The sequence below is a fragment of the Camelus dromedarius genome, chromosome 30 (genome assembly GCF_036321535.1).
Source record: "Camelus dromedarius isolate mCamDro1 chromosome 30, mCamDro1.pat, whole genome shotgun sequence".
In the NCBI taxonomy this organism is placed as follows: Eukaryota; Metazoa; Chordata; class Mammalia; order Artiodactyla; family Camelidae; genus Camelus; species Camelus dromedarius.
In genome coordinates, this window is record NC_087465.1 from 1,697,543 (window position 1) to 1,716,052 (window position 18,510).

Below are 18,510 nucleotides of genomic sequence, written 5' to 3' on the forward strand. Positions count from 1 at the left end.
ATTACAAACCTGTGACTTTCTTCTTTCTTATCTAGGGAGGAAAGCTCATGCTTCCTGAGAAAGAAATGTTTTATCCGCCTCATGTAACAGAAATGAGAAGCGCCCGCAGCCGCACCGGAGGCCTTGACCCCGCCCTGGAAACCCCGCGCGGCGGGCGCGTCCGGGAGCGGCGCTGCGCGCGCGGGGACCAGCCGCGGGCGCGTGCCAGCTCCGGGGCTGGGAGTGCGCGCTCAAGGCGCGCCGGTCCGGGCTCCGGCGGCAGCCGTTCCCTCGTCCCCGTCCCCGGGCGAAGGGGCCCTCCGGGTTTCTTCTCCAAGGCACTCATCTCATTCCTGGGGGCGCCGCCCCCATGACTGTCTGGGGCGCAGGTGGGCTGCCCCCAAATGGATCTCAAGGGCATATTGATTATTTTTCAATTAAAGTTACTTCAGAAATGGCCAGCGCAAGAACACTCTGTCCTCTCTGTCTCCCCGAAAGCAGGAGATAAACGTCCCAAGTGAAGGGTGTCCTCCCCGCACCTGGGGTGCCGGACACGCCTCCGCAGAGAGAGGGCCGCAGCCGGGAAGCCTGTGCGGACAAGCCTCGCGACGTTTCCCGTGCTTCGGTACGTGTAGCGTTTATAGCAGTTACGTTTACTGTCAACTGACGCCTCGGGGTGCTTTTTATTTTTTGTTCTTATTTATTTTGAATTATAGTCAGTTTAGGACGCGGTGTTGATTTCTTGTGCACAGCACAGTGATTCTTCGTTTATACCTAGTCTACGGCAACTGAAATCTCGGGGACGCAAGTGCGCGTAGATCAGAACCAAGAACACCGTCCGGAGCAGCTGCCCGGCGGGCGGGGAGGCGGCCCTCCTGCGGGCGGGCGCGCGGCCGCAGCCCCGGCCGCGGGGAGGCCCAGCGCGGCCCTGCGCTCCTGAGTCGCGGGGAAGCCGGGCAGCCCGGCTGGTGACGTGCAGCTGCTCCGGAAGGCAGGCGAAAGCGGATGGAATGTCACCAAGCAAGTGGCCCTCCCCACCCGGAGCTCAAATAACACGCAGTTACGAGAGGGTTTAAAATAACCCCGGCCCAGCTTCCACCCGTCACTCTTCGCCACGTGGTAACTGCTACCGGTCACACCTTTCTGCTTCTCTGCTTCTCTCTGACCCTGGATAAATTACCCTGCATTGGGGATCGACGTTCCCCTGTCCAGGGCACATCTCTGGGCTTCGGAGTAGCTGAATGGGGCACACTTGTCCCTCTGGACTAGAGTCAGGGTGTTTGCCTGGGGGCAGAGGGGGACGGGCTTCGAATTCATTGAATTTTCCTGTCCACCTGTAACCAGGGAGCTAAAGGTTACAACGTTTTGCGTTCATAGCCTAAAATTAGCTTTCTTATTGTTGCTGTTTTTGTTTTGTTTTAATAGAGGTGCTGGGGGTTGAACCCAGGACCTTGTGCAAGCTAAGTACGTGCTCTACCACTGAGCTGTACCGCCTCCCCCAACCCTTAGAATGCACTTTTGTTTATTCACTCAGCAGCTGTGTCCTGAGAGCTGTCGGTGAGCAGGGGCTGCGCTCAGGCCAGAAAGGGTGAGCAAACCTCTGTGAGTGAACTTCAGTAGGAGAGAAGAGAAGGGACAGGCGTTATGTAAGCAAAAAGTCCACACGCTTTCCCCAGGGATGACGCAGCGAAGGGAGCACAGCCCTGCAAGGAGGCGGAGGGAGGCTTTACACAGGGATTGCGAGAACCCGGAGGACGTGGGGAGAGAGGGGGCTCTCCCAGTGCTGCTCTGTGCACTCCGCGTCTGCTGGATCCCAGATGGAATGATGGTAAGTGGCTGCGTGCTTCCTCCTAACACACAGCGCTTTGTATACAAAGTCTGATTAAGTGTTGCTTCATTGTAAGCATTGCAAGAAGGTTTAAAAAAAAAGTCTGGTTTTCAAATTCTGAGTGAATGTACGACTTGTTTCCACTGTATCAGTTGGTTCTTTATCTGAAATTTTGGTGACTGTCTCGTGCTCATAAACAAAGTTAACAGAAACATTGAAGCCACAGACTGTGGAAGCTCAGGGACAGCAGACAGACGTGAAGATGGCTCTCCCCAACCTCCCCACACGACGGCCAAACGGACTTTAGGACCAGCAGATGCTTACGGTAACATTGAGGCTGTTTCCACATCACAGGACTGTCACATGACCTTTTTCCAAATATAAATTCACCTCTCTGCCAAGGCACTGTGACATGATCGCTAAACAGCTTCGGTATTGAAAGTGGTGGAGACATTCAGAGAGGGAAATAAGATCACATTTTAGAAGGAAGCCCCCCACCAAAAAAATCAAATAAAATAAAGAAGGAAGCTTCCCATGCGTAGGGCACATATGCGGACATGTGTATCCACGTCCCGGAGTTCTGCATGTCTGCCTGTTTCAACAAATTTAGAGACACATAAGGGACCAGTCCCAAGCGTGGCACTTTAGGTGATGCCTTTTACGGGGTAGTAATTTGCAGCTGGCTGTTCGCCATGTAGCTGAGAAGACGCCTCTGTTTCCATCAGGGTGAATCCCCACCAGAAACAGTCTGTCCTGGAGAACCTAAGAATGGTAGGGGTCCTCCGCCCCTGTTCTCCCCAGGAGATGACGGCTCACTCAGGTGCCCCCGGGAGCTGCTGGATGACACCATGCGACAGCTTGTCTTTCCATCACTGTGTTCCTTGCTGCAGGAAGAGCATCACACGTCTTGCTTTCCCGCACCCTGTGGACAGCCGACACACAGGCGCTGGTGGGGCCAGCAGGGCTCACTCAGCAAAGGGGACGAGTCAGCGTTATCTGTTAAGAGCAGGCGAGGAGCGGGAGGTGGGCACTCTGCACATTTACCTGCACGCCAACACTGAGAAGCCTTCGCTTTCTCCGTTTTTATAACAACTTTCTTGTCATTTAGTTCATAAACCATAAACCCTTTCAGAGGGTACAGTCCAGTAGTTTTTGGTGTGTTCGCAGCTACAGCATGTTGGCAGCATAGTCTCATTTGAGGTATTTTACAGCCCCCCCCAAGGAACCCCCTTCTCACTGCCCCCTCCAGCTTCTGGTGGCCTTTCTGTCTGTAGGAATTTACCTATTTGTTATTACTTTATTTCCTTGTCAATAATTACGTCTTCCTGACTGACTGATTGTTTATCAATACAAGACATTCTTTCTCTCCACCGTGTTGGGTATGAGGGTAGCCGCTCCGTTTTCCTTTCGATCCCTGTTCTTGCACTATGTCTCTTACCCCCTTTTGCTTTCAACCCATTTGTGTTTCTGAACCTAAACAGTGTCTCTTGTAAATAGCATGGGGTTGGGTCATGATTTTTTTCAGCCATTTTAGCAATCTCTGCCTTTCAGGTGGAGGGCTGAATCAGCTTCCAGTGGCCGTGATTACGGATAAGGTTTATTTCTGCTATGTTGCTGTGTGTTTCCCTCACCTCTCCCACTCCTTACCCGCTTTAGCCCTCATTCGCACCTTTCTTATATTATGTAGGTGTTTCCTATTGTACCGTTTAACTTCATTTCTTGTCTCTTTTGCTGTAATTTTGGAGTTATTTTCTTAGTGGTTGCCCTAGAGGTTACAGTTAGCACCCTAACTTTAAAAATATTAATTTCCACAATATAATATAATATTTCAATAATATACTGATTTCAATAATAGCTCCACAAACTGTCAATGTTATTTGGGGTCCAATGAGACACTCCTCTTGCTCCAGAAATCCCAGCGGTGTAGAGGTTCCCCCCCAGGAGCCGGGGACGAAGGCCAGGCCTCTTTTTGGGTAAAGTCAGCTCTTTACCTGCAGTCTTTGTAACAGTGTTGAACTAGTATTATTTAATCAAATCATGAAAACTGAAATTCATGCATGTTGGAAACATACGCAGCAAAAAACATGCACATATCTCACATGTATGAACTGCTTATAAAAGATAAAAAAATTTATTTTCCTACTTAGAAAAATGATTTTTCAGAATGTATCAAAAAGCCTTGAAAAAAATCTTAGATTGCATCCAATGATCCCATACTGTGACTCATTCAGAGTGACATCAGAATATGAAAATGAATATACGTATGTTCCTCTATGACTGAAGCGTTGTGCTGTGCACCAGAAAGTGACACATTGTAAACTGACTACACTTAAATGAAAGTATAAAAAAGAGTGACATCAAATATATTAAAAAATTAATACCAAAAAATTGAAAATAACCTAAATTGGGAAATATTTACATTTGGAGGAATGTAATGAAGCTATGTTAATCCAGCAAATTGAGAAATGTTTTTATATAGTGTAATCTGAAAAAGTGCATAAAGTTATATATGAACAGAGCAAAATCATATTTTAGAAGGCACACTAAAACTTTTAGAGTAGTGATCTTTGATCTGTAAAGAAGTAAATTGCTAATTTAGTTTTACTTTTCTCTATACTTCAATTTTTCACAAGCATGAGTTTACTAAAAATAAAACATAAAACATAAACGTAAGTTTGCACGGAAAGTTAGTTTGTGAATAGGCGTGGCTGGGGCACTGTTTAGCTTGGGCCACCACAGAAATTTATTGGGGGCTGGGACTTCAGTATGTACATTGGTGGGGGGGGGGCACAAACATTTGGTATTACTGGCAGCCAGCTGAACGTTGAAAGTGACTTAAAGAATAAGGTATTTAGTAAAAGAGGACTTAGAGTGGACTTCCTTAATGTAGGTTCCATGAAAGACGTTTGGGAGCGTGTAGCCTTCTTGAAGTTATGTCCAAGATTGTCTTGGCATTTGTTCTGGGGGTGGAAATAGTGCAGAACTTCCATCAGATGTTCAAAGCATATGTGACCTCAAAAAAGTTAAGAGCCACTCGACGAGAGGAAATTTAGAAGAGGAACACCAGAATGAAACTGTACATGTGAGAGGCAGGAGTGATGCCTAGATGGGCAAACTCATCGCTGAGGGTTTTCTCAGCACAGGACAGAGACAGTGAGGCAAGAACATGGAAGGAACGGCTCTGGGGGTCGTGGGCCTGGCTTCGAGCCTCACCGTAAATTTGGCTAGAGTTGAGAGTGAGATTTTCGAGCTCCTGGCGTCTGTCGCTGAGTCTGCAAGTCTAGAGTGTCGGCTGAAGCTGGCCGGGTGCTGTCAGGCACGGGGCCGGGCAGTTTACCCCGTTCCCACGCACACAGCATCCATACAGTGCTCCCCGGCAGCAGGGCTGTGGCCCCATTTCAGGGGTGAGGAGGGTAAGTCGGAGTCCCAGAGTCAGCCCGTGGTGCAGTCTGGCACCGGGAGACCCTCGGGGACCCTGGCTTCCACTCCCCCTGAAATGGAGCAGTTACATTACTGTCACCACGGAGCTGTTCCTGTCCCCCCACCCCCCAGTGTACTGAGACTGCTGGAAACACAAGTGGACTTCCATCCACTCTGACATCCTGGAAGGAGCGAATATGCCAGACACAGCTGGGACCCCAAGATGCGGGTCAGGCTGAAGGCTTGCAGGGTGGTGCTGGTCCCCCCCCAGGGGTTTGACTCCAAGACCAAAGGTCTGTGGACGGAATATAGTGACTTGGTGCTGAGAGTGGAAACCTTGCAGTTGCTGGGAAGAGGACCAACATGGTACCCACTTCACAGAAACTTCTGTCCCTCTCTGTCCACTCCAGAAGGACTGTGGGGCAGTGACTCAGTGTCAGACCATCCTTGGGGTCTGGGCCAGATGTACCCTTCACGTATACTAGGTTACCAGCTTTCATGGACTTATGCACTGGATTCCCACACAGAATTTGCACAAAATCCTTGGTTGAATTTGGGTCTCAAGAAAGGATGAGATTGGATTACTTGAAGCAGGAGATCCACTGCCCCCTGGTGGCAAGGCTGCAAACTTCAGGGCTCGTGCCCAGAGGAATAAGGCGGTTCGAGGGTTAATTTATAAAACAGGAGAGACGTGTATTACTAAATCACAGTGAGTCAGAAGAGCTGTCTGTTTTTTTTTTGCGGGGGGGCGGTGACTGATACTAAAAAAAAAAAAATTAAGTGAAGAGGAACTCGCACCCGTCCTAAGATTTCTGTACACAGGAGTTTTGGAGAGGATTTCAGAGTTCCGCCACCCCAAAGAGTCCTGAAGGGAGTCGACAGACTGAGCTCTGATGAAGCGACTTTGTGAACGTGACGTTGTTGGCACGGCTCTTCCTTCCTTGTCGGCTACTCTGTTTTATTGCAAAGCAGACCTCTCCTCTCACCCCTCCTGTCCGTTCCTTTCTCTTCCCTCCCTGGAGGCGGGATGACGCGGGGTCCGTGGTTTTGGCCTGCAGAGTGAGTTAGCACATGCCTTAGTTAGCAGCGGGAGAGGCCAACGCCACGCCAAGGGGCTCGGTCAGTTTCTAAGGGGGTCGCTTAGCTCTGCGTCGTCTCATGGCCACACGTGTGACTTTAATCACGCTGGTCAGTTTTCTCTAGCTCCAAAGTTTATCAAGGGCAAGTAACACGGTGGACACCCAGCGACACCACGGAAGCAGCTCAGGCAGCAACGTCCTGGGTAGCTGGTTGGCACCGACCTCCTAAATCTAAGGGAACAGACATGTGCCCCCGTACGCCGATGGGCTGGTTACTACCCGTGCCCAGGGGTACCAGGTGCACAGACACCTTTGCACGTCAAATCGCGCATGTCTAGTAAGTGATGGATGCGATGCCACTGACAGAAACTTTCTGGGAAAAGTTACCCATTTTATTTGCATTTGACGTTTTATAGGACTTTAAAGCCCCGACTTCTTTCCCAGTCCTTCCAGCAGAGCCCGGGGTGCACCTGCGTTCCCTGTGCAGCAGACGGATGTGCTCTGACGGGGCGGGGCAGCCAGTAGCGTGAGCAGCCTCTCACCTGTAAGCCTTCTCACCTGTGGGACGCCTCCTCCTCCTCCTTCTGTCCAAGCAGAGGCTGCCACTCCGCTCTCTGTGCTCCTGTGACGCCATCTCAGCACATCTGGCTTGGTGGCTATTGGCTTAAGTTAAATTCGAGGCAAAAACAGATAATTTAAGATTGTTTCCAGGGCAGGGGAGGGTATAGCTCAAGTGGGTTCATGGGTTCAATCCCCAGTACCTCGTTTAAAAATAAATAAGTGAATAAACCTAATTATCTCCCCCCCCCCAATTGTTTCCAGTCTTTCAGCTCCTTCTGAACCAGAGATGGAAGGGAAAGGACTAAAAGCTGGAGGCTGGGAGGGAAACTGAGGGACATGGAGGAATTTAGGAGGGTCTCATGTTCAGTGATAGTTTTTGAGACATCCGTGTAAAGCCCAGGGAGGCCGCCCCGGGACCCCGCCCAGCGAGCACCCCGGCTGTCACCGTGGAGCAAGCCAGCCGCCTCCACTTCAGCATCGCACCGGGGCCCTCCCAGGACTCACCTCCAGGAGCCCCCAGGGCGGGGACACGTGACCCCCCTACACCCCCGCTACTGGCTCCCCCCTTTCACCTCTAATGCAGCAGTGTCGTGTCAACTGCTGGTGCACAGCATCATGTTTCAGTCACACATATACATACACGCATTCATTTTCATGTTCTTTTTCTATATACTTTTAAAAATTCTTATTTTTATTGAAGTGTAGTCGATTTACAGTGTTAGTTTCAGGTGTACAGCAGAGCGGCTCGGTTACACACACGCATGTGTATTTTTTCAGATTCTTCTCCACTGCAGCTCGTTACAAGAAACTGAATACAGTTCCCTGTGCTCTGCAGCAGCGTCTTGTTGTTGATCTGTTCTGTACACAGGGGTTAGTGTCCGCTAACCCCAAACTCCTCCCCATCCCCTTCCCCGTGGGCACCCACAGGTTGCTTTCTGTGTGCTGGTGCCACCGCCCACAGCAGGACTGGCCCGTGGTCCTCCCCATGACTTTCTCATGACTGGCAGGCAGAGACCTTGGCTTATTTATTGAACCAACTCCAAACAGACTTTTGTGAAGGGAGTAAATGTGTGAATGAGGGAAAGACACCCCCGGAGTCCCCGGTCATACACGAGGCTTCCGGGGTGCTGCCAGCCAGGGTCCCCACTGCTCCCCTGCTTCAGCGACACACCCGCCCTTCCTGGACTGGTCGACGTTAGGCAGTGAGTAAAGCTCTGAGCATGTCAGTCACGTTCACACTCTCCAAGTGACTCACTTTTTCCAAACCTACGTAGCATTTTATTGGCTTTAAAGATGTTTTCACGATTTAAAATAATAATAATGTTTCCACAGAAGAACTTTTTATTAAGAGTTTAATGATCCTGGAGGCTCATTACTTTTCTTTCTTGAAACATGGAACCGAAACGCCTCCATCCTAGATCGTTTTTATGAAGCTAATTTTCTCCGCCACTGAATTGAGAGGAAAACCTCTTAATTCACAGTCAGACGTTACATACGTTGCATTAAGACTTAAATATGTACGTACACACTTAAAGCAGCCATTTTCTGCACCACAGAGCAATACAACATACAAGCTGGTATTTTAAAGAACCAAAATACAGAAACTGAAAGGAGTGAGTGCTGCGTATTTTCAGTTGGTCAGGACTCAGGTTTAAGACACTAAAAAAATACACTCAGCCCGAGGTGGTTGGTACAGCTCACGTCACACACCCGGTGTGAAGGCCGTGTCACTCAACGGCGTCTGAAGCAAAGCTGACTCTGCACCTTCCCTGTCACTGGTGCTGATGAGGGGTGGGGGCTATCCTGGTCCACCTCACTTTCTAGCTACTGTGCACTCGGTGCGAGGGTTCTGCTGGGGACTGTGTCCCCCGAATTCCTGCATGGAGTCCTGGCCCCCAAGGTGACTTGGGGCCTTTGGAGGTAACTTGCCCAGGGGGGTGGGGGCTCGTGAATGGGATTAGTGCCCTTAAAAGGAGAGACAGCTGGGCAGTGGTCTCCGTCGCCCTCCAGCAGCGGGCACACGGTGAGACGGCAGCTGCCTGCAGGCCAGCGGGGGTTCTCACTAGGACCCAGACAGACAGCGCCTTGGCCTTGGAGCTCCCGGCTTCTTAACTCTCTCTTACTCAAACTTCCCAGTCTGTGGTATTTTTGTTACATCAGCCTGAGCCAAATGAGACAGCTTTCCAAGAACATCCCAGCAGAAGGGGGCCCGGGGAGGCCGAGGGGAGGCCGAGGGGAGCGCCCTGTCCCTGTCTGCCCAGCACCAGGTGGGCGTTGCTGGACGGTCCCTCTCTGAGCCTGGGAGTCCGCAGCTGCCTCCGAGACGCCGCCGCAGGGCAGCTGTGCCGACCCTGAGGGCCGGGAGGGAGGGCCGTGGGGAGCTCGCCCTGCAGGTGCCGGGTCGTCAGCGTGGCCTCAAGGGGGTGGAGGGTTCTGTTTATTCTGTTATCTCTTAATTTTATTTTTTACTGAAGTGTGGTTGACTTGCAATGTTAGTGTTTCAGGTGTACTGTTTATTCTTGTCTGTCTTTCTCTTTCCACCTTATGGGGGGGGGGGAGTGACTGAGAAATGAAATTCCTGTTTTAGGGGCGAGAGGAAGGGAGAACAGAACAAAGTGAAGGCATGTTTTATCATCTTGATGGACCGGAAGCCACAGACACACTCCCCCGACCCCCAGGGCCCTGGCTCTCTGCGTCCTGCGTGAACGTGGGTTCTGACCTCCCTTCTTTCAGGCTCTGTGAGGAAGGGCATCTGCAGAACTTATGGGCGACTTTTAATGGGAATTTACTAAATACGTGCTGTTGCTCCTCTGGAGAAAAATCCTTCGTCCTACAGAGTAGTGTTTATTTAGGACGAGAAATCCGCTTTGGAATGTGGCTGCATCACAGCCCGACCTGGGCTGCTTCCCCCGGTCACGTCTGCCTCGAGGACCTGGCCACCAGGCCCATGTGCGTGGTTCGCAAGGTGACGAAGGTCCCCTCTGAGCCCCCTCTCCTGCCTGCCTGAGCCACCTTGGGAAACACCAGCCTGGAGTCTCACTCCCACCCCAGCCCCAGCGCCTGCCCTGGAAACCCGAGCTGCCCAAGGAATTTTCTGTCCATTCCAGCAACACTGAAGAGTGCCCGTCTCTGGCCTTTGTGCTATTTTTTGGTGGGGAGGTAATTAGCTTTGTAACAGAGGCACTGGGGATTGAACCCAGGACCTCCTGCGTGCTGCGCACATGCTTCTCCCACTGAGCTACACCCACGCTCCGTTTCCTTATCTGTAAAAGGGTTGCCCCACCTCTGTTCGATTGTTCTGAAGATTAAAAGTCAATACATGTTAAGGCAGGTGAAACATTGCTGGGCACACAGTTTCATTGTTTCACATAGTGCGTTCCTACAATTCAGTGAGTTCTCTCTTTAATATTACGATTTTCAAACTTCTGGTTTCATAGATTAAACCATTCATTTTATTTACTAACTCCAAAGACATAATTTGTATACAGGTAATTGTACAATGTATTGCTACCAGCCGTAAATGACTCACGTCCAATAATCACAGAATGAGTAAGTAAACCACAGGATATTTTATTAGAGAGCAAACATGTAGGAAAAGTAAATCCATGAGAATTTGTGTTGGGAAAGGAATGACAAGGAAAGGACAGAATACCTAATAACACCTACACGTTGATTTCGTATGTAGCCTTTGAGTGCTTAAAGATCAGAAGCAGTAAAGATTCCGTTTCACCCTTTCTGGTTTTGCCCTGGCAAATTGTTATTTGAAAGGAGAAGATACAGAAAGGAGACACTGCGATCCCCACAACAGCCAGGTCAGCTTTAACGTGCCTCCAGGCCCTTCCCGGAGACAGGCGGTGCTGGCCCTCAGGCCGTCTGGGGCAAACCCTCCAATGCTGTCAGCGCCCCCGGGACCCCCCCTAGTCCAAGAAAACAGTTCTGAGACACTGTGTCCTTAAACGAAAGAGCTCTTTGTGTCTCAGCCTTTGAAGGTGGCAGGTGCGCCTATGTTGCGCCACCGCAGCTGCAGTCAGAGTCCCTGCTAAGAGCCTTCCAGGGAGGAGCAAAGCTTGTGGAAGCCTGGAGGAGTCCAGAGGCCTGGAGAAGATGCTTCACATCAAACAGCACGGGGGAGGCGGGCGTAGCTCAGTGATACAGCACATGCTTAACGTGCACGGGGTCCTGGGTTCAAGCCCCAGCGCCTCCGTTAAAAAAAAAAAACAACAAAAAAAAACTCACTGCAGTGTTAAATAAAAAGGAGGAGGTTGTTGGTGAAAAATATTTTAGGTTTCCTTTTAGGGGCATGTACTGGGACATGGTGTGTGAGATATTTTAGAGTGTTTATTTCTTTCTCGAATGATTTAGACTCAGCTTATCAGCCAGGTATTTTTAAAACTGTGGGCAAAGCAAAGAAAGCCAGGGATGTGGTTAACATGGATGACTTTTTAAAAAGTGCATGTTGTGATGGTTACATGTTAGAGATTTAATAATTTTAACACCTAATAATCCCCTACATTAAAATATTTTAAAAGTATAATCATATCCAAGCTAGTGCTGAGCACCTTTACATACTGTAAACTTTAAAAAATTAATCTGTAAACTGATTTATCGACTACAAAAATTGTGTTCAGCTTACCACTCATCACCATGGTGCTTAACCTTTGTGTTGTAAGCAAGTGAGCACGATGTTAGTGCGTATATATTTTTTTCCTTTTAACAGATCAGATTTGGTATAATAATATTGATAACCCTGATTTGTATACTTAAAAACATTATATTTGGAATGGTACACTACATTCCTTAAAAAGGTCTCTCCGATATTTTCTTTCAGTTGGCAAATTAAAAGGAAAAAGAAAAGCACTGTGACAGCTGAGAGGTCTGAAAGAATCCATTTACTAAAAACCAGTTTATGGCTTGAGTTAAAATAATGAGATGAGAGGACACCTGGCAGACACATAGGACTTGTTTACGTTTGGGTTGCAGTTTAATAATTTGCTGATTGTATTATAATCACAGCAATATTGCGTTTTAATCACACACATACATTTGCTTAACTAAATTAATGCCCTTAAATCACAAGCTGATGCTCGCTAACATATAACCCATCCCTTCTCCGTCCGCACTCCGAGAAGGACCACCGTCGGTAAGCACGGTTTGCATCACTTCTTCCTGGTGAGCTCCCCAGCCGCATCCTGCTTCTAGGCTACGGAAGGCATTGTCTTTCACACAAATGTGGAATAATGAATAACGCTTCATAGAATAATGCAGACTACATAGGGACATGCCTCATCTAGCAAAGACCTGCAGTATCCTTGTGTGACTAAAAGCCACCGTTACTGAGGCAGAGAATTGCCCTGTTGGTCACACGCTGGGCACCTGTCTCCCTGGCGCCGAGGCTGCCGGCTCCCAAGGGCCAGCAGCTGGACCAGCGATGGCAGGAGGAGACCTGGGACCCTGCCCCAGACCCGGATCTGCGAAGCCTGTGGAAAGTTTGTAACACGTCTTTACCTGCCTGAGTCAAGCATTCACCCATTTTTAGTAGAAAATATTATACAAACACAAAAATGAGGCACAGCCCACCGCCCAGAAAAATGTCTGTGCCGTTTAAAAATAAAATGAAAGGAATACACCTGCAGTAGAAAATGCAAACAAGTATGGAGGGGCTTGTGGTGAAAACAATTACTTTCTGCTTATTTCTACTTCGTTCTTTCTATAAAGGCCGCAGGGTCGTGAAGGCCTTCCCGGAGAGTTTCCTCTGACAGAAAAACACCGTTGTACTTCCTCACGTCTGAGATGCGATGTTCGTGAATGGACCTGCTCTGCGGAATTTGAGCACTTAGTCCTCACAGCTTCAGGCAGCACCGTCTCACTTTTACAGGTGAGGAAATTGAGATTAGGCTGATGGATTTACCGTAAGTCATATAGCCAGGAAGTGGTGCGCCAGGTTCTGTGCCCCAGCCCCTCGCTCCCAAAGGTATTTTTCCCACTGGATCAGTTGGGGACAGTCCGAAAGTGGAAACCACACCAGTTACTTCAATGGAGAGAATTTTGGTAACAACTGTTAACTAGTACTAGTTAACTAGTACGAAGGACTGGAAACTCAGAAAGGTGGACACTTCTTTCTGTCTGCGGGACTACACAGGTGATGGCTGGAGCCCTGGGCACCGTATTGGACCTTTAGGTAATCTTAAAGATAAAAACCACAAGACTCAGAACTTGAAGATTAAAGAGCAGCAGGATAGAAAGTTTCAGGAAGTCAAATGACTGTGGAGTTTAGGTGTTCAAATCCAATAGAAAGAGAAATTCCGGATCTAGTAGTATAAATTTAAATTAGGTGACTCCAAATCTAATTTTACAAAACAGGCTCCCTCCAATGTACATAGCCCCAATCACCAAGATTTATAACAAGAAAAAATAATAATAAAGTGTAAATTACACACGAAAAATAAACATGTTCATCCTGGTTAAGTCACCGTCCTCTGGGGCTTCCTTTATAAGTGACCAAGCATAATCCTAACTATTCGTGGGGAGAGGACTCCAAGAACCTTTAGTAAACCGCCTCAGGTCACGCAACTTGCTAGGGCCAGAGCCAGAGTTCAGATCTAAGATACAGTCTTCCTCTGTGCTTCATAACGTGTTATGTGATACTGAACAACAACACATAACAAGTTTATACCAGTTCCTATCAGTTCAGTGATCCTGTTGACTCTCCACGCCTCCGCCGGCATCGTTTATGAAACTTAAACGAAGCAGCAAAAAAAGAGATCAGCTGTTAGGATCAAAGCAGGGCAGGACTTTTTTCCTTTAAAGTTGAAAACCCTATCCACCCAGATCATCGATTGCTCTAAGTTCTTTAACTAGGACGGCTGTCGCAGCTCGGCAGTGGGCCTCCCTGGAGCAGGCTTTCAGTGCCCGGGCTCCAGACAGAGCAGGGCTGCGGGGAGCTGCGGGGGATCTGAGCGGTCCGGACGCTGCTGCTGGTGGGTCTGGGGCCGACGGGGGAGCTCGGTGGCGGCGCGGTACGGGTGGGCGGGACGGGGCCCTGGGTGCTGTCCTGGCGCAGGGGCGGCTGCGGCGTGAGGAGCGGGGGCGCCACGGCACAGGCTCAGAAAGGAAACCGGACGAGAGGCTGGAGCCTTGGTCAGCCTTGCTCTCTGAATTCACCTGACGCCCCACGTCCTTCGGAGCTTCAGGCAGGATAGATTCTTTTTACTGATTAGCCTGTATTTTATATTTTAAATAATAGGGTCTAAATATGTAATTTGAAAAGACCACATTAGCTTACGTAAATCTAACCCAAAATGACAAAAGAAATTCGATTTCGACCTTCCTAGGTACACTGTCACCATGTTCACTCACAGTCTCGCTTGTAAGCCATCCTAGCTGTGTGAGGATGTCTTGGTAAATTAATATAGCAGATTAGTGTCATTAGCATAATTGTAACATAATAAATTAAACTTTGTATTTTGTTTAACACTTAAAACATGTATTGGTGAGTTAGGTACTGATTAGAAATTATGGCACTAAGACCTTGATTTAATTAGTAATCTTTGACTTGAAAGGTACAGTTGCTAGGTAATAAAAATGCTAAATTGAGGTCATTTAGTCATTTCAGAGAAAAGGACCCTTTCTTTGGTCCCATGAAGTCTCTAAAAGGAATGCTGTTGAGAAAAGACACATTGGGTGAGAAATTGTGCATGCTGATGTTTCTGTTCTTAGCGACCGGCCATTCCAGCGCAGTGCGGAGGTGCGGTGGCACTCGGGCTGCTGGTGGAGGCATTCGAAATGATGCAAAGGGAAGTCGGCAAGAGGAGCATCGTGGGAAGCCCAGGAGGATGGACGCGGCTGGAAGGATGTACCGGGCCCAGCAGTCTTGGGACTTAGTCAGCATCCGACCTCCACTCGGCCCTGGGCCGGGTGACGATTGCCTCTGGCTTGGTGACCGAAAGGTAGGCTGGGGCACTTATGAGAATGAAAGGAGTTTCTAAGTTTAAAAGAACTGAACACCCATCGGTTTTATTATAGTGGTAGACCTGTAAAATAATTACATTAAAAATAAATTTCAAATATAAATTTTCTTTAAAGAATAGCATATATTAAAGAAAACATTTAAGCTACTTTATATCGATTATCTGATCATTAAAATAACATAAGAAGGATCATTATTCTTGGTACATATTCAAACATTTAAATTTTTAGACATACTTTTTTTGACACGATGGCACTGGCATTTTTTTCAAAAATATTTTATAATCTTACTATTATGTTAAGTTTTTTAAAATAAAATTGTCTGCGGCCGCTTTCCAAGCTGCATTCAGAATGAGCAAAGTGGGAGTTGTTGGTGGTTTCCATTGACTTCTCTCCACGGACCATAATTATGGACCAGAATTTTTTTTTTTTCGCTTAACACAACATTTATTTTTCGTGGTTTCAGGTGTCAGCCACTCAGAAAGAGCTCAGCTGGGCACTTCTGGTTCACAGTGTCTCCAGAAGTTGCCGTCCAATACTCTTAACAGGAAATTCTCCCCAGATGTCGAAGCACTTAGCAATTGCAGAGGAAATTCTGCCCCGGGGAAGACGCTTGAGATGATGACTCATTTTGGGCGGAGGCCAGCGACATGGTAAAAGTGAGGCTCTTCCTGAGAAAGCCCGGTGAGGGACGCACTGGACACACTGGATCTGGTCGCGGCGCAGGGGTGGCTCACAGCCTGTCCGCACCAGCTGCAGCGTGGTTCCCATCCAAAGAGAGGCTGCAGCTGTCAAAATGCACGAGTATTTGCGAACGTCGCGTTTTGTTTAATCTGTAAGTGCTTGTGTCCTGGAGAGGGAGGTGTAAGTAAAACCGCTTCTGGAAAGAGCCAGGAGAAGACACAGGCTACCGCAGAACTGCCCGCACAGCAGCCTCTGCCCACCGCGCAGGTGCCCCCTGCCCCGGTGCAGGCGGGGCGTGCAGCCGAAGACGCACCGCAGCTCACTCTAACGCACCTATTAGACCACTTCATTTAAAGATTAAAAAAATCCAGGAAAAGTGCCAAGCCAGAAGCTTCCATAAGGACCATAAGGACACTAGGTGTGATTTAGGACTGCTCTGGGGGCACTGGCACAGATGGCCACGGCACTTGTGTCCATCAGCGCTGTCTCGGAGAAATCTAACAGCAGTCAGAGAAGTCATTTTAAATAGTAACAGTAAAAAAAATGGAAACAGGTGAAATGAATTTTGATAGTATCTTTTCAACCAGTAGCTTCAAAATATTAGTTTTAAAGGTAATCACCGTGAAATCGCTGATGGGAGAGTCCGCGCGCTTCTCTGCTGCACTGCCTTTGCAATCCCGTGTGTTTACCGTCAGAGCATCTTCCCCTGTGGCCAGCCGCATTTCAAGGGCTCTGTGACCGCCCGTGCTGAGTGGTCACTGTACAGGACAGTATGGTATTGAAGACAAGCCTGCGGTTACAGATGTGCAGGGACACGGCTGAAACTGTCCGCTGGTGAGTAGCAGCATGGGTGGGGCCCAGTGCCCCTGTCGTCCCCACTTTTCTCTGTGGAGGCAGCTTCCTCCTCAGCCTCGAGGCTGCACGTGGCCCCTGAGGTGATCCCCGCCCCCAGGCACTGCCCAGGACGGTGGGGGGGCACTTCCTCTTCTCCTGCCATCCTGGGGTCGACGGCCCTGGCAAGCAGCCGCCCTGCGGCCACCTTCAGCCCTAAGGCCGCAGACAGGTGTCTGGCCTCACCCCCCAAGAACAGACGCAGGAAGAGGAGGGCGAGGCTGTCTGCATTTGCAGGCAACTTGGGAGAGGAATTCTGAGTCCCTCATGTCTGGAGTGAGGGGAGGGGACACCGCAGGAGGGCCTGGGTCTAAGGATGAACTGCGTTTCATTTTTGTCTCCTTCGTAAATAACCTGCTAAGAACTCAGCCTCATTTGGAAACGCAGAATTTCTGCAGACCGTTCCGGAAATGACCTGAGACGTGTTAGCTGTGATGGGTTCAATTCTACCCTTGTGTGACATCGCCCTTCTCTTCCAGCGTGAGCCCTGTGCTTGGGCAGCCCTGGGCCCAACCCGCCTGCTTCAGGGTGAGCGACTCGGTTTCCTCCCCGCTGGTGCCCCCGTGGGGCTCGGTCGCTCCAGTTCAGACTGTCCCCAGCCGTGCCCAGCAAGGGTGCCAGGCCTGGTCAGGGCGCCGCCGTCCCTGACCCCGCCCCCAGTCATTTCCTACACACCTGGCTGAAACCCAGAGCCTCCAGGTGCGTCCCAGCACACCTGTTAGGGAGGGTGTGTGGGTCGAACAAGCTGAGATTTAGGTCTGAGATTGCGCACCCCTAGATTTTGTTGTCTTTCAGTTTGTCAAAGATCAGAACTTTTTCATGGTGTATCAAAGTCAATTTGCTGAAGTACTTATGTATTTTACTTGCATCGTAACTTCTGTGAGGAGGAATGAGGATTTTTAAATGCTTGTAGCTCATAAGAAAACGCACTGTTCCATATTAACAGTTAACAGCCTACTCGACGCAAAATCTTTGAGGTTTTCATAGTTCATTGTGACAAGGCAGTTAATGAAAATCAGCCTCCTGTGAAAAAGACTGTTTATAACTTTAACCAAATACAACTTTCTACAACCAATGTGCTTAAAATGTAGTTTCTTGTAACAATCAGAATCTTAAGGTTACAGATCCTTGAAACGACTAAGGTGAACCTTTCATTTTTATTGATAAGTTTTTGTCCTTTTAATAAACTGACAGGTGGGAAGAGATACACAGACATACAAAAGCCTGTTTTTTAATATAATACTGGGCAAATATTCAACAGTCTTCTTTCTTTTCTTTCTAAACAAAAAACTGCCGGCCCACCCACCTCTTTGTGTTGCTAAAGCACACTTTTCAGGGTTTTCTCACTTGGTGAGAAACTTGTGATTCTCAGTTTCAACTATGATTTAAATCAAGGTTGAGTCAGAGAACTTGGGACCCATAATCATTCTTGCCATCACCTGCTTCTATCCCCTTAATCATTCTGATGTATTTTTTTTAAAGATAACTGTTTTTCTGACATTTCCATATCATTTTTGTGTGGGTAAGTGACAGAAAAGCACTGTATGTATTATATGTGTACATATATGAATATATATTATGACCATGACTCCTTTAATGTCTTTCCCTTTTTACATTGCGCCACTGAACGTTTTTTATTTAGCTGGATTGACTCCAACAACCAAAAGTGCCGATGCCGCCGGGGAGCAGGCGATCCCTCAGCTGGATGACTGACCGGATCGCGCCTGGTTTCTGCGACACAGGCAAGGCTGAAGCTGGGCTTACGCAGAAGCTGCAGTGACCCGTCCTGGCCAGGAGAGGGGGGTGTGTGGCCACTTGTGGTTGAGCCGCGGCTGTTCCGACAGGTCACGGGACCGTGGTCTCGCCTTGTCTGGACGGGTCACAGCCTCAGAAAGGCTTGTCTAGGTCGGTGTCCAGTGAGGGGGGTGACTTCGAAAGGAGGACGCCCAGCCGTCTGTGAGGGCCAGGCCCGCTCCGACGTCAGGGGGTCCTCCGAGGAGCTGGGAAGTCCCTCTGGGGCTCGAGCACAGGGTACCATCGTGTCCTGTGGTCACAAAGACCACCTGGGATGCTGGGTGCACAATTCATTTTACAACAGAGAAC

At 48.8% G+C, this 18,510-nt stretch overlaps 1 long non-coding RNA gene across 2 annotated transcripts; it reads left to right on the top strand.

The window, feature by feature from the left end:
- The first annotated feature begins 256 nt into the window (after positions 1-256).
- Positions 257-17,995, top strand: LOC105097071 (uncharacterized). Of its 2 annotated transcripts, XR_837899.3 has the most exons (4): positions 257-604; positions 12,583-12,742; positions 14,584-14,813; positions 15,299-17,995. It is a non-coding gene; the product is annotated as an uncharacterized LOC105097071 (long non-coding RNA). The 2 variants fall into 2 exon arrangements; XR_010378467.1 differs by lacking the exon at positions 257-604 and having other exon boundaries at positions 12,515-12,742.
- The last annotated feature ends 515 nt before the right edge of the window (positions 17,996-18,510 follow it).